The sequence below is a fragment of the Arachis stenosperma genome, chromosome 9 (assembly GCF_014773155.1).
Source record: "Arachis stenosperma cultivar V10309 chromosome 9, arast.V10309.gnm1.PFL2, whole genome shotgun sequence".
Classification (NCBI taxonomy): domain Eukaryota; kingdom Viridiplantae; phylum Streptophyta; class Magnoliopsida; order Fabales; family Fabaceae; genus Arachis; species Arachis stenosperma.
Window position 1 is genome coordinate 161,808,722 of NC_080385.1, and position 16,438 is coordinate 161,825,159.

A 16,438-nucleotide genomic window follows, 5' to 3' on the forward strand; every position below is an offset into this window, starting at 1 on the left:
TAACAAAACTCAAATGCAATTACAATAATAAAAAATTTTTAAATTTATTTATAATTACAAGAACAAAAAATCCGTAAATATAATTACCAAAAATCCCTCTGGAGGACGCGAGGAACACGAGGGCGACCACCACCTCTTCAACGACGACGAGGAACATGAGAGTGCGGGCTAGACGCGTCGCGGCAAGGCGAAAGTGGGTCACGGCGAGGCTAGAGCTCAAGTCACGGCGCTACGAGGGCAACGGCAAGGCGAGGACGACAATCGAACGACGAGGAGCAGGAGCGGCGACGGCGAGTTGCGTCAGCGGCCAAGAATAGCGACGGTGGCCCTTCCCCATCTTCTTTCCTTCCTCCTCTTCTTCCTAGAATCCAAACCCATCCCCCACCCCCAAAGTGTGATACCCTTCTCCATTAACTTATTATTTTTTTTAGTTAAAGTATTTTTGGAATAAAAATAAAAAATTTGATAAAAAAATAATTTTAAAATAAAGTTAAAATTTTGGGACTATTTTATAGATAAAAAAAATTGAAGACGAAAATTTGTTTAACCTTTATTTTAAAAATTAAAATCGTATTTAATCTTATTTTAATAATGATGACACATATGCTATGCACGCCTTAAAATGCCACTTTAATTTACTCATTAATTCAATAATATACTCTCCCACCAAATGTCATAGCTCGGTCAAAACCAAGCTATACCCAAGTTAGCTATACAAAAATTCTAAGCTATGTAATATCTAGTACACATGTTGATTATGATGATGATTAACTTCTCGTTAACTTGGGTGAAACAACTTACTATGTACGTGTAATTGTATATATACTATTCTTACTGAAATAATGAAACATTTGTCACATGCGGGAAACGTAAAAATTAAAGTAGATAGATAAGGAATGCATGTTTTCGAACATATAATATATAGTTTACTATTTGTCAATCAATTCTCAGGAGTCAAGAGCTAATTAATCAAACATATACATAGAAAAGGTTGACTTGGCTGATGGCCATGTTCTTCCCTCTTCTAAAATAAATTTGAGGTGGATTATGATACGTGTATATTAAAATAAAAATTATTTAGATAAAGATGTTTAAAATATTTTTTTAAGATATTTTTTAGTAATTAAAATTTAATATATATAATTGATTAAATCGTGTTATTTTTGTTAAAATTAGGATAAACAAATTAATTTGATCAAAAAATAATAAATCAAATTTTGAATCGGTCTAAATTAATATTATTTTTTATAAAAAATGACTAAAATACTTCTATTTTATATATATATATATATATATATATATATATATATATTAATTTTGAAAATTCTAAATCCTAACCTTATGATGGAAGAGAAGTAACGGACTAGAATTTAGGATTCACAAAATTTATATATATATAATAGGAGTATTTTAGTCATTTTCTATAATAAGAATATTGTAGTTATTTTCAATAAAAAATAATATTAATTTAGTCTAGTTCAAGATTTGATTCACCATTTTTTTAGTTAAATTAATTTGTCTAGCTTAATTTTAACAAAAATAATATGATTTAATCGATTATATATATTAAATTTCAATTACTAGAAAACATCTTTATAAAAAAATATTATAGACGTCTTTATCTGAGTGGTTCTTACTAAAATTAGTTATTAAAAATAAGTTATTATTAGTATAAATTATATGTTAAAATAAAAAATATATATTAAAAAATATATTTATATATAAATATAGAATGATTAATTATAATAATTAATTTTAATATATAAATAATATTTTTTATTTAATATTATAAATATGTTAAAAGTTTAATTTGTTAGAAATTAGAATAGAAAATTTTGTTTGGTTTATTTGAACAATGGAAAAATTAAGTCCATTCTCGCGCGTATTCAAATGGTTTTATGTTGCCACTGAGCTGCATGGTAGCAATAACATCAACAAAATTATCAGGGTTTAAGAGTTTAAGCACTCGTAATAAAGAAGTGAAGGTTATTAATGACCTAGAGTGGAAGAGAGTAGGAGTTGAATTTATGATTAATTTTCTTAATTTTTTCACTAAAATTGATTTATTTTTAAAGGTTGCAGTATCTGTTAAAATAATTATGCGAGAGATATTTTAATTTTGTCTCATAAAATAGAATAAAAGATAAGATAGAAAAAAAATTGCACTACTATATTATGATTCAACCACTTAGTATAATGTGATTTGTATCTACTCTTTATCATAATAATGATAAATCTTTTTTTCTTATTAAAAAACACACAATCTTTTAATCAAACTTATCACCACTAAATAAACTAACCTAATTTAGACTTTAACACCAAGTGTTCTCTCAATTTAATAACAAAAATTTTCAAACTCATTATATAAAACAAAAAATATACTAAAAAATTTGACACATTTTATGATTCTTTCGCCAAATATATTTTTTTATGTCTTCTTTTTTTATAATTTTTACTAATGACATTAGGCTAGGCTACTAAGTATTTTCTTGTGAAACAAGAAACTCAGTTTGTTGAAGTAGTTGCACCAGAATCAGCTATGACTACTCTAACTGAATTAACAAATCTTGAATAAGCCTTACTATCATTAATCTCTACATCCCCCTTCAATCTCAAAGGCTCGGGTGGAAGCACTTAGAGCTTGGTCCTCAGGAGTGAAAATGTAGCAGCAAAGATAGCCTTAGTGAGAGAACAAGTTCAACAAATAATTGTTTAGATGCAAGACGATGCTGGACAAAATACAAGTTGACTCAAATTCTCAAAATGCTTGGAACAACCGTGTAGAATGGGCTAGCAACTACAAGAAGAATAACACTAATGGTTGGTTTGGTAAAATTTTTTGAAGAGATGTTTGTGTTTTTTAAAAGTTTAAACTTCTTATTTTGTGTTTGGTAAATCAAAAAAATTATGTACGTGTGCTTGTAGCTTTTAAAAAATGAAATATTTTTTAAAGCATCTAAGATAGAGCTTTTTAAAATTGGCTTGTACTTTTCAAAATTTAAAAATCTAATATAACTTTATTTTCAAATTTAATACTTGTATTTATGTCTATTATAGTATTTTTAAATTTTAAAAACTATTTTACTAAACGTAATTGTTGTTGCTCGTATTTATTATTAAAAATTATTTTTAATTTGATTTACCAAATATAAATATTACAACTTTTAAAAAATCATCTTTTAAAAGTTAGTTTTTATAAGCTACTTTTGAAAAGTAAAAACTTTACCAAACTAAGCCTAAGATTGTCATAGACAATTATGAAAAATATTCAAAGGCAGAGCCTCGTAGACAACACACCCCAAATTTCAATTATTTTTATAAATAATATATAAATTTTAATTTAATCCTCTTTCAAATTTTTATATTAATATGTTCGTATTACAAAATTGATTTTGTCTTTCTATATCTCTAATATGAGTGTATTCTAAGTCTATAAAATCTCTATTTGAATGTCAACTAAACATTAAAATATTTTACCAGAAAATGAGATAATTATTTTTAAGGAATTTTTTAATGTCTATAATTTTTATGCTTAAATTGCCTAAAAATAGAGATAAAAAAAAGATAAGACCTACTCTTTTATTTTTGAATTCTACGTCTAAAATTTAAGCACAATAAAAAATATCTCGTTTTAAAAAAATATGCAATAGCCAGTGATATAACAAAATATATTATTCCCAAATAAATATAACCTTTTAATTAAGTTTCATGCATGTCTGCATGTTTCTTGTGATTATTACTTATTACATGTTCAATTTGAAATTATTGGTTAGTTATCCAAGCTAAGGAAGCTACATTACTCTATCATCTTCAATAATGAATATAACCACAAATCTATTATGTGTGCAGCATCACTTAATAACTTAACATACTATTTCTATGTTCATCAACATGCCAATTAAGGTACTACTCAAATGGCAGAAAAACCAGTTTTTTGCAAAGAACACAAGGTCTTGCATTGCAGCATTATTCATAATAATACATGTTTTCTTTTTTCTCTTTAAGCAATGCATGGCTAAATGAAGAAGTATTCATCATTTCATCTGCCATATGAATCCCTCATATATGAGCAAAAAATATTATTTTCAATATATTCACCAAGGTTATCAAGGAAACAGCATGGAATAGAAATTGAATAGGCACAAATAATATTCTGGAATCCTCTTCTCTGCACTACTTATTTAATGGAGAAGAAATTAGTACATGATGCACATTTAATTTTAAAAATTAACAATTAAACAATTATTTTTCTTAGAGAGAGTCTTGGAAACTAATATTGTAATCAATATTTAATATAAAAAAACTCAAAAATCTTAAAAATAAAAATATTTGAAACTCAATTTTTTAAAAAATATAAAATTTAAATTTAACAAACACTCGTTTTAAATAGATTTTATACAGAATTTATTTGGTATTCTGCTGTATTGTTAGCTGAAATCGGTTCCAATAATATTGATTTCCTAACATTATTCTAATAGAAATTTTATAAGTGTTGAAAAGTTATTTGAACCAATAAAATTGGCGGAATTCAGTTTTAATGTATGTATAAATTATACGTAATTGCATTGGTTAAGTTTGTGAGAATATTGGAGACTAATATTTTTAGTAAAAATAATTAATATTAAATTTTTGGGGCAAAATAATGCAAGAATATCCAATAAAGATGGTACCGATGTGAATAACTAAAGTTTTGGGCTTAATTAACAAACGTTGTTCTACTAAATTTTTACGTTAATGTTCAGATTTCATCATAAGTAGTAGTAGTGCTTTAAAAGGATAAAATTGTTAAATTATTAATGAATTAACAATCTCGAAATTTTCTACCATTGAAAGCTTTAATAATTGTCAAGTATTTGTTAGCATAATCCAAATTTAATTCATCCTAAATTACCGTGCATGCAATTTATGAAAATAATACGCGTATTTTATCTACCTTTTCTTCTCTTTTACAATGTTATTTTTTTAATATTTTAATATTTCATTTAGGTATCATGATGCTAACTAACTGATGATCTTAGAGTGCAAACTCGATAATATCCTTCAAAAAAAAGATAATATATAACATCTCAATTATTAAAAACTATACAAATAAAATTTTAAAAGATATAATTATAAAAATTTGTTTCATAAAAATCTAAAAGAATGAAAATTAAGCAAAAGTGATAAATGATACAATCAAATAATAATAATAATAATAATAATAATAATAATAATAATAATAATAATGTTCATACCTGACCTAAGTAATAAGTCAGGTCCAAAATAAGTTGCCAGACCCAATCTTAAAGAGATTGGAACCAATCCCAAATAAGTAGTCCATATTTATTCACGAGTATAACTGCTTTCTAAAATATCTCATTTATTTTTGGAGGAAATATCCCAACAACCCTAAGATAAATGAATGGTTATTTACCATCAAAAGTGGAACGACGTCGTTATTGAAAATGTGTAGTATTAATGCCTGGTACAATTTTTAAAATAAAATTACAACTTTTTAAAAAGCTATTTTAGTGCTTAAGAAGAAGTTAAAAAAATGACTTCTTTCATAATAAAAAGCTTTTTATCACTTTTTTCTTAAAATAAGTACTTTTAAAATTAAAAAACCAAACATAAAATAATTTATTTATAAGTTACTTTTAATATAAGCATTTATTATTTACACTATTTCTTCAAAAGTAACTTAATTAAGTTGTTTATCCAAACCTGCCTAGAACGGAGGCTCTCAGCCACGCTACAAATCAAAGACCACTTTCCTCCTCTCTTTGGGCCTTCTATCTTAGTTCAATCTATCTATTTCAGATTACCACGCAGTAAATAAATAATTAAATAAATAGCTCGAACATGATTCATGAATGATGCATGCATGATGCATCAAGCTTTTTCATCCAGCTTTCCTTGTAGCGAGGGAGAGAATACCCACAAAAATTGGTGTGTCGTCATCTCCTCATTATTATTGTCTATTTAGGACTGAGCCCCAATGTACGTAGTAGATTATAATTGAGTAGTTGAGTTAATAATATTTAGATTCGTCCTGAAATTTACATTCGTATTTTAAATAGATTTTTAAATTTTAATAGATTCAATTTAATTTTTAAAATTTATATTTGTAATTTATTTTAATCTTTTATTTTAATTTTTGAATTATTTTTTATCAAAAAAAAATATTAACAGTACGTTAAAATAGACTAATACTATCACGTTGAATTATGGAAATATAATGTTATTTTGTTTTTAGCATTTAAATAGTAAAAAAATGCCGTATGAAGTGTTTTTGAAGAAAAAAATGGTTTAAATAGTTTTAAAAGAATCATTTTTTGGCTAGTTGAGTACTACAAACAAAAAAAAAAACATTATTTTCTTATAGTTCAATATGACAATATTATTAGTCCAACTTAATATACTGTTAATATTTTATGTTAAAAATGGACTAAAAAATTAATGTGAGTTATAAATATAAATTTTGAAAATTAAATTGAATAAATTAAAATTTTATAAACTATTTTAAAATGCGTATATAATTTTAGAAGATAAATTTAAGTATTAACTTGATTTTAATTTAGGAGACAATTTTAAGCCTTTTAAAAAAAATTAAAAAAGATAAAAAAGAAAAAAAAAAAAGATGTTGTGCAACGGTTAGTGTAACATTGTTAATTGTAAAATTAGCTATGAGAAGTATTAGAGAATGGAAAAGTATCGGGAGCCAATGGTTTAAGCGTACAATGTGTACAATGAAGGTTTAGGAAGTATTAGAGATATGACCATTAGTGTTACATTGCCCTGTCATGTTATGCTTTTGGGATGAGTGAGTTCATGACATGGTATTAGAGTTCTAGATCCGAAAGATCAAGGGTTCGATCCTTGGTGAACTCTAAAATTAATTTAAATTTGTAGGATGAGTGATTTTATGACATGAGATGTTTATTATCCTGGTATTCGAATGGTTATTCTGGATAGTGTTAGTGATGTTCATTTTATTCATGAACTAAAGATTTAGCCCATTGTACACATTGTACACTTAAGTCATTGGCTTCATAGCACTACCCTTAGAAAATTAATAAATTTTGTAATTTATAATTATTAATTAATTATTATTAATATTTTTAATAGTGTAAAATTTTATTTAATAATATAAAATTAATTACTTTTTTATTAATAAAATACCGACTAAATTTTAATAAAAGCGCTGATGTTGTTTCGTTAGGTATTTGTTAAGCGAAAGGTGTAAGTTAAATGCGATTCTTCTAAGTTTTTCTTTATGCCAAAAGATACGGGAAATATTCTTGATTCGTTATTTTTTGCTAAACTTTAGATTCTGTAGAGAATTAATTTTCTTTTGTCACATTGGGACAGCTTAATTTAATAATTGATAGTTATCCTTTCCGTTACGAAATTAATAATTGTTACCATCATAATGTGTTTTTTTGTTTGGTCGTGATCAAGTCAGGTTCGACAGCAACAGGCCACAGTAATGGTTGCATGCAGGGTTTTGCGAGATCATGTATATAATCTATTTTTTGGACTTAATTTTAATGGCTATAATAATCATCTCCAAGCTAAGGGCCTAAGGTGCCGTTCATCTTGCTTTTTGATGCTACTGTATGTGTTACCAGATCAAGTTACCTCTGAAATAACTCCAATAATTTTGTGCGCATTTGATGCGCTATTTTTTTTTTTTATGAATGATTAAATTTAATTTAATAAAAATAAAAAAATATTATTTTGCTTTTTAATATTTAAGTGAATTAATATTTAAAATAATTTTTAAAATTTAATTTTTGACTTAATTTAGTCTTTTAATTTTTAATTAATTTAAATTATATTTTAAAATTTTGAGGTATGACTCAAACAGATTTTTTTGTCTACTTTTATTATCGGAATAATAATGTATCACGCTTAATTGACACTTGACACTTTTAACCGTTATATGACATGGTAAAATTTTTATAGGTATAGTCATTCGAAATTCGAGATTTGAACATAAAAAGCTAGTCTCAAATCTCTCAAATTGAACCCGTTTTGATGAGTTAGAAGATGTTGAGGAGTAGTGACGAAGCTTCCCAAAATTCGAGTAGATCTCGTTCGTATGGCAGTTGGATGAAAAATGCACATTATAATAGAGTGGAAAGATTCCGCATTGATGTGGCTATAGAATACGATCCATTCTTCGCTGATCTAGTACAAACGCTTACCCATAAAGATTATTTTATAGATGCTCTAATTATAATGTGAGTTGCTTGAATGCTCGCTATTTGATTCTGTGTCTTTTTAACTAAATGCCTTTTTAGTTTTGTATGGTTCTTTTTCTCAATTTTTTTGTGTTTTTTTTTTAGTGTTTCAAATTATTGAAAAGAGATAGTGTAGTTTATTTGTATAGACAGATGTAAGTGAAGATAATGATATGATTAAAAAAAATAAAACTCAAATCAACGAAGAACATTAGAAAATCAATCATAATCTATGATAAAAGATTAGTACAGTTGAAATTGAAATTAGAACTTTAAAAATATAAAATATTGTTCTATCTATTATTATTATTGTTCTGTTTGGGCTTGTATATGTAGATTATGGTCTATGAAAGAAAAAGTAGTAATTAAAATATGAGATGACATGTAAAATCAGATATATATTTTTTTGCAATGAAATAATGAACCATATCTATTGTAAAAGCTGTGTATTTTTAAAATAGAAAATAAAATATGCAGATTACATATAAATATGTTAATTCAAAAGTTATACATGTTAATCATTGCAAAAGATTAACTGTTGTAATATACTAAAATAATTAAACCAAAATAAAATTTAAATATATTAACTAATAAAATTCATATTAGTTAATCATAGTATTCAAACAACAGAAGCATTAACTGCTATGATATATCAAACGTGATATCTAGAGTATCATCTATTATAATTAAGTTTCTTCAAACCAAAACACAAAAAATGCAACCAACCAAATTAAAAGTAAAAAAATACGTTGCTACTAATATCCAGAGATGGTAATTTTCTTCGGCAGAGCGAGTATTTGCGAAAATTTATCTGCCAGAAAGTAGATATGAGAAACATTTTTTTCTGTGGGTGGCGGGGACGGGTACCCAACTATTAAATGGGATGGAGACAGGGGAAGAGGTATCCGCCCCGTGGGTACCCGTATAATACCCACAAATATAAAATTACATAAATGCTCATATATATATATATATATATATATATATATATATATTATGTTAAAAGTCCAAATGTTATCCTAGCAGCCGCCTCCTCACTTCAGATTCAGTCTCAAACGCTCTCCTTCAACCCAGTAGCTATCTCCTTCTTCCTCTACCTCCAGCTGTTGCTTCTCTTCTCCAACACCAGCGTCGCAGCCATCTTCCTCCTACCTCGTCACCTCGCTAGCCACGTCAAAGTTCTCCCGGTGTTTAGAAGCCTGATCGTTGATCACTGCCTCCTCCCTCATTCACATCGTAAATCACCGCCCTATCACTCATTGTCGCTGCCTCATCATCGTCGTTCGCCACCTCCTGCTCCTTGCTCGTTCATCATCATTGCAGTCTCCAAATCGGTCTTCCTCATCGCTGCCTCCTCAAGCAGAATTGTCACCGCCACCAGCACAATCGTTGTCGCCTCCGACAGCCTCTTCGCCGCTGTCTGCCGAAGCCTCGTCGTCACCGCATCAATAAGGCCCTTTCTTTCTGATTAGTTTCTTTTGAGTTTTTTTTTTTCAATATTTGGGGTTTAGGGTTTGTTCAATGTTTCAAATCGTTTATCTTCTGTGTTTGTATCTTTATTTCTGCAATTATTGTTGAATTTTTATTTGGAAATTCAGGATTTGTTCAATTGCTAATTTTTTGTATTTGAAATTGTTTGAAATTGTTAATCTTCTGAGTTTTATTTCTGTTTGGGCAATTGTGGTTGAATTTTGATTTGGAAATTTAGGATTTGTTCAATTGTTAATGTTCTATTCTTGAAATTGTTTATTGTTCTGTGTTTGAGATTGTTAATTTGTAAAATCTGCGGATATCCAGGTCCCCGACGGATACAAGGTCCCCGTTACCCGTGGCGGGAACGGGACAGGGACGGGGGGCGGATTGTGGTGACGGGGGTGAGGGGTGGGGAGCATGTCCCCACCCCCATAGAGACCCGTTGTCATCTCTACTAATATCCAACTTAAATCCTCCATTCAACCCAACTTCTCATAAACTGAAAAAAAGAAAAATGCAAGCAACCAAATCAAAAGCTCCAAAGCTATCAAATACGTTGCCACTAACATCCATATACCCAACACATCACTGACAGTTGATCATAGCGCCAATACAATGAAAAAAAAAATTTAAACTGTAGCATCCTAACGCTATCAACTATCATAATCAACCCAAGTTTTCAATTGACTTATTGATATTGAGTTTAGCAAACAATAATAACATTTTTGTGATGACAAACATAAGTTTATTTTGGGTTAATAATCTAAATATATTATTGATGTATTGTTTACTGTTTAGTATATGCAGGCACGTTCATAACACAGCCCAAATCAAAGAAGTCAAGGAGCCCAACTAGAAAGTTCAAGTACTCCTAAGACAGCAAATTGAAAGATGAGTCCGTTATCAAGCCCAATGCTGATCAGAACAAAAGAAAGCAACCCTAAGCTGAAATGCTATGTTGCTTCGGGTAATACCTAGAAAAAAAAAAGAGGAATTTATTTTCTCATTTTACCACCAAACATCTAAGAAGAAAAAGTTGCTCTACCTTTCATCAGGCACCAAATCAGAAGAAAGAAAAACAAATGTCTAATCAAAACATAATCAGAAGAAAAAAGGTAATTTGTTTCTATTTACATGCAAGAAAATCGCTTGATGGTATCTTCTTTCCTCTACACTGCCATTTCAAGAAATATGGAGAAAAATTGAGGTAACTTTTCTCTGCTGTAAATCAATGGGTAATATTGTTTCTTGGAACAAAAGCACAAAATTAAGAGCTTGAATTTATCAAATTCATTGATAATCTGTTTTCAAGGAAGCTGCGTTACTTGTCTCTGATGAAAAAATCCCTGATATTTGAGGTTGATGGAAGAAAGAAGAAGAAAGACCGCAGCTAGCTCTAGATTTAAGAAGCTGACTTTGTGAAGTGAGCCCTACGTGTTGAAATAGAGTTCAATACAAAAAGAAAATTCAATTCAGTTTTGAAGACAAGAAGAGAGAAACAGAGTTTTAATTTTCATTGAGAGCTTTTCTGTGAGAGTTTAACGTTTTGGACAGTGTAGTATTTCAACATCAAAAAAATATTCTGCTAAGATGGAGAACTTTATCAGAGGGTGTTGTATCAGGTTCATCTTATAATATCAAAGCTGTGAATCATCATCTCTTTCATAGTTTATATTTGAGTAGTATTCTAGTTGTATGTAATGTCCTTCTTTGTTTCTATTCAACGAAAAAGGCATAAAAAAGAGGCATTAAGAAAAAGCCAATGAGAGAAAAGATATAGAGAAAAACTTGGATAGGAAAGTCAAGATTTATTTCTGAACTTTTTTATTTATATTTCTGTCTTGTATCTGATGTCTGAGTTGTATCCCCTACAAGTTGGGTAAGCACTTTGCTGTTGAAAGTTAGGGTGAGTTCCTAGTCAAATCTACCTTGGGTAGAAGCTGGGTTTGTCCTAGATAGGATTGGGTAGAATCCTAGAAAAATTGGTGTATGTAATATTTAATATGATAGTAAAAATTCTACTGTTGTGTGTGAAGGAGACTGGATGTAAGTTGTATTGCACGAGGCAACTGAACATGATACATGGTTGTGTCATCTTCTTTTTTCCTGTACTCATTCTGTTTTTCACGATTTATAAGACAAAATGAAATTGTCTCCTACATAATCTATCTTACAGACAAAGCAGAAGCTAAGTTATACTTTATGGTTTGAGACAAAATTAATTAATTTTAAAAAAAGGCCATAGATGCAACACCCTATCTCTAGGTGAATAAGAACCTTCAATTGATAAAAAATAATAAGAAACAATGATCAACAAACCTCAACCAAAAGATATAAAAACAGAGCATTGAGAGTTGAGGGTCATGATTTTGTTACTGACCTGTTCTTGCACAAATGGTTAGTTGTTCGCAGGTTCTTTGTCTTCACTAGGGACAAACAAAGAAGGTGAGAACATCTTTTAACTTGGCCTACAGCGACGACATTGGTTCTTCAATTTCAAAGCGTATATAAGAGGAGCAAGAAGAAAAAAGATCAATTGGGTTTTCTATTATGAATGAACAATGAATTGGGGTTTAAACTCCTTGTAATGTCACACGGCTTTCGTTTTGCAAATATTTAGGTGGGAATAGTAAAACGACGTCATCTAATCGGTGTTGGGTGTTAATTAAAATGACACGTCATTGCTCCGGCGATGGAAATGGACGGAAAGGCCAATTTGAGTCACGCTTCAAAGTTTCAGGATACAATTTGAGTTAATTGAAAATTAAATGACTAAATTGAGTGAGGGATCAAATTTCAAGGGTCATTTTGATTATTAACTTACGTTTAGACGAAGTATTAATTTGGCCCGTAATGTTTCAAATATTTTATTTCAGTCTTAAAAATTTTCGAACGTCCTATTTCAATAAAAAATTAAATGGATTTAATATTATCTCACCATTAAATTTAATATAATTTAATATGAATAATTAGCATATTGAAAAGTTAATAAAGTTTGATTTCAGTATGCAAGTAAAATCAATCTACCAACGATCACCAATTTAAAAGTTTTTTTCTTTGGTTTTGGATCGTTGATGATTAATTGACAGGATTTTAAATTTTTTTACAAGAAGGAAGAAATCGAAAAGGTGAAATGCTACAAAAAAGTTTTGGTTATATTTCTCGAACACAAAGAAAAAGATATGACTTAATAATAATATTGTTAACGTCTATCACTCATTTAATTAACTATTTGTGTCAAATTTAATAGTAGGACAACAATTAGCCCGTTTAAAATTTTTTGAGACAAAAATTAAACGTTTAAAATATTATGGACTAAATTAAAATTTGGAGTTAAAAGACTAAAATAATACTTTATTCTAAAAAATTGATAAACTTTATAAATAAAAAATACATGCATACATATATTTTAATATAGAGTAAAGTATCGTTTTTGTTCTCAACGTTTGGGGTAAGTCCTATTTATGTCCCTAACGTTTAAATCGTCCTATTTATATCCCTAACGTTTATAAAAGTGATTCAATGTTATCCTACTATTAATTATACTAACAAATCAGATTATATTTTTCAATTATCCTCACTTAGATGTATTCATTCTCAATTAGGTCTCACTTGGATGTGTTCGATTTTAATATTATACCCACTACTTGTGTTTAGATTCAATTATGTCCCTAGAAAAGTGAATTATGTAAATGTTGTAGGAATTAATTTCAACTTTTGATGAGCTATTTTTCGGGGTAGATCATCGATTCTATCCCAGACATTTATATTCTAACTTCAAGAAGAGATTTTTAAAACTCAAACTAAAGCGTTTATGATATGCAATTGACGACAGGATAACATTGAATCACTTTTACAAACGTTAGGGATACAAATAGGACGATTTAAACGTTAGAGATACAAATAGAATTTACCACAAACATTGGGGACGAAAACGATACTTTACTCTTTAATATATAATATTTTTAAAATAAAAATAAAATTTTATGCCTTTAAATAAATAAATATAAATCATATAAATACATATAATAATATTTTTATTTATTAAAATTAATTATTATACAATAAAACTTTTATAATATTGAGGTATTATAATTAATTACAAAATATAAAATAATTAAATTATTTTATATTACTTAAAAATAATTAAATTATTTGTTAAGAATATATTATTATATAGTACAATTTTTTAATCCAAATATTTGTAAACAAGGCATGCGCTACTTTTAGGATTCGATAAAAGTATTGGATGCACAAAAAGATAAAATAATTAAATTATTTTATATTACTTAACAAATAATTATTAGATTATTCGTTAAGAAAATCTAAAATTATTTACTTTTATTAAGAATATAATATTATATAATACAACTTTTTTTTAAATATTTTAAAAATATGTATTTTATGTAAAATATTATATATAATACATAAAACTGTTCATTTTTTTACTCTTTTAAATAAATATTTTTAATTTTTTTTATACTCTTAAAAATAGAAATAAAAAATAAACATTATTTTTACTTTTTTTTAATATAGGTAAAAATTTACTTCTATAAAAAACAAAAATGATGAAAAAAAATCTAAATTATAAAAATATAGTCGGTCCTAACTCAATCATAAAGATTTAAGAATAAAATTTATAAGATTTATATATCATGTATAAACTTCAGTTGTTAATCCAACTTAGTCAAATTAAGTGAAACAAATACAAATAACACAATCCAAGAAGTTAAATATTAAATTTTATTTTCTTAAAAAAATTAACCTTTCTATATAATTATATATGTAATATTTTAAATAAACATATATTTTAATAATATTTGTATAACTTTATATTACGTAATAATATTTTAACAAAAATAAACACTTAAAAAAGTTTAATATAATATCATCTGTCAAGTAATAATATAAATAAAATCAATAAGCATGGAATAGGAGCATACTTGGATAAAAAAAAAATATTCTATTAAAATATTTAAGTATGGGCAAAAACATTGGATTAAAAAAATCAATTTTAAAATAAAATCATTTTAGCGCATCCAATAATTTTATCCAATCATAAAAGTAGCGCATCATATAATAATACATTCATAACAAATAATCTAATTATTTGTCAAATATACTATGAAATTTCATTATTTTATATTCTTTAATTAATTATAATATTTAATACAAAAGCAAAAGATTAGGTTTACTTACTACAATAATATAGACTATTTTTTAGGATTATATGTATTAAAAAGAATTAAAATTAGTTTAAAAAAATAAATTTTGACACTATTTTAACTATAGAAATATGTTAATAAAAGTTTTGTCAAAATAATATTTTTAACATATAAGTAATTATAAAAAAAGCTTAAATCTTAGTTTGATAAATATTGTCCGTCAAAAATAATTTATTAAAAAAATTTGAGAATATATTTTTTGTGATACTTATTAGCCATCAAAAATACTATTATTTTGTGACACTTATTGACCATAAAAAATTTCTAACAAAAATTTCCAACAAAGAATGAGATAAGATAAAGAATAAATTGAGATTTTAAAGATAAATAATGAATAGTATGATCCCAAACTGAGAGTAATGTGATGCCAAAATTGACGGAGTTCAACAAAAAAGAGAAATAGTGGAGTAAGTTGAAAACAAATGAATGTCAAAATTGAGGAGTAATTTTCTACAGTCAAATTATTCATCAAGAAAACATAGAAAAATTGACATTTGTGATATTTGTCAAAAATATATATTAATTTTTACACTTAACTATGACTGTTAAAAAAACGTGTTAAAATAGCTCTTTTTTCTTGTAGTGACTTTTTTTAAAATATTATATATTAAATATTTTATAAATATATACACTAATATATTCTATAATTATAAATTCTATCAATATCCTCTTATAATTTTTTTTATAATATTATTTAATTTTTATTTAATAAAATTTAATAATTCATAAAAATTAGTGTATCTAATACGCATAAAATTATTGGGTTTATTTTAGATACATTCCAAGATTAATATATATCCATTTATAAGCAAAATTTAACAAATTCATTATTTGATCAGAACGAATCATAGTATATGTGCTCTAATAAATTTATTGATAAATAAATGAATACAGTATTTTTTGATTAAAAATAAATTAAATAATATATAAATATATAGTGATTGATTTTTAATATGTACATTTTTTTGGGTCAATAAAAATCAAACTCAAAATTTTTAAGTTATAAAAATTATGATATTATATAATAATTTTTTTTAAATTAAGCTAATAATAAAAAATACACGAATGATTACGTAAATTTTTATTATTACTAAAAAAAATATAATTAACCATTTATGTGATAGGAGAAAGATCGATAGAAATAATGATAGGAAATTGATGTTGGTAAATAAGGGAGTTGTTGTAGGTGCTTTGTATTTGTGTCTGAAGCCTTCGTTGTTGGGGTTTCATACTATAATAGGTTTCCCATGTTTTCAATTATATAAAACCGTCTTTTTCTTTTCTTAAAATTAATTTCTTCTCATTTGTCTAAATTTAAACTGAAGATAGGGGTGTTATCGGTTCGGTTTGGTTTGGTTTTAGACCAAAAACTAATCGAACCGATATGTTTGGTTTCTATAACACACAATTGTTCGATTTATTGTTTTTACAACAATTGAATCGAACCGAATCGAACCAATAGCACTTTGGTTTAGTCGGTTTTTTCAGTTTTTAATTTCTAATGAGTAAAATATA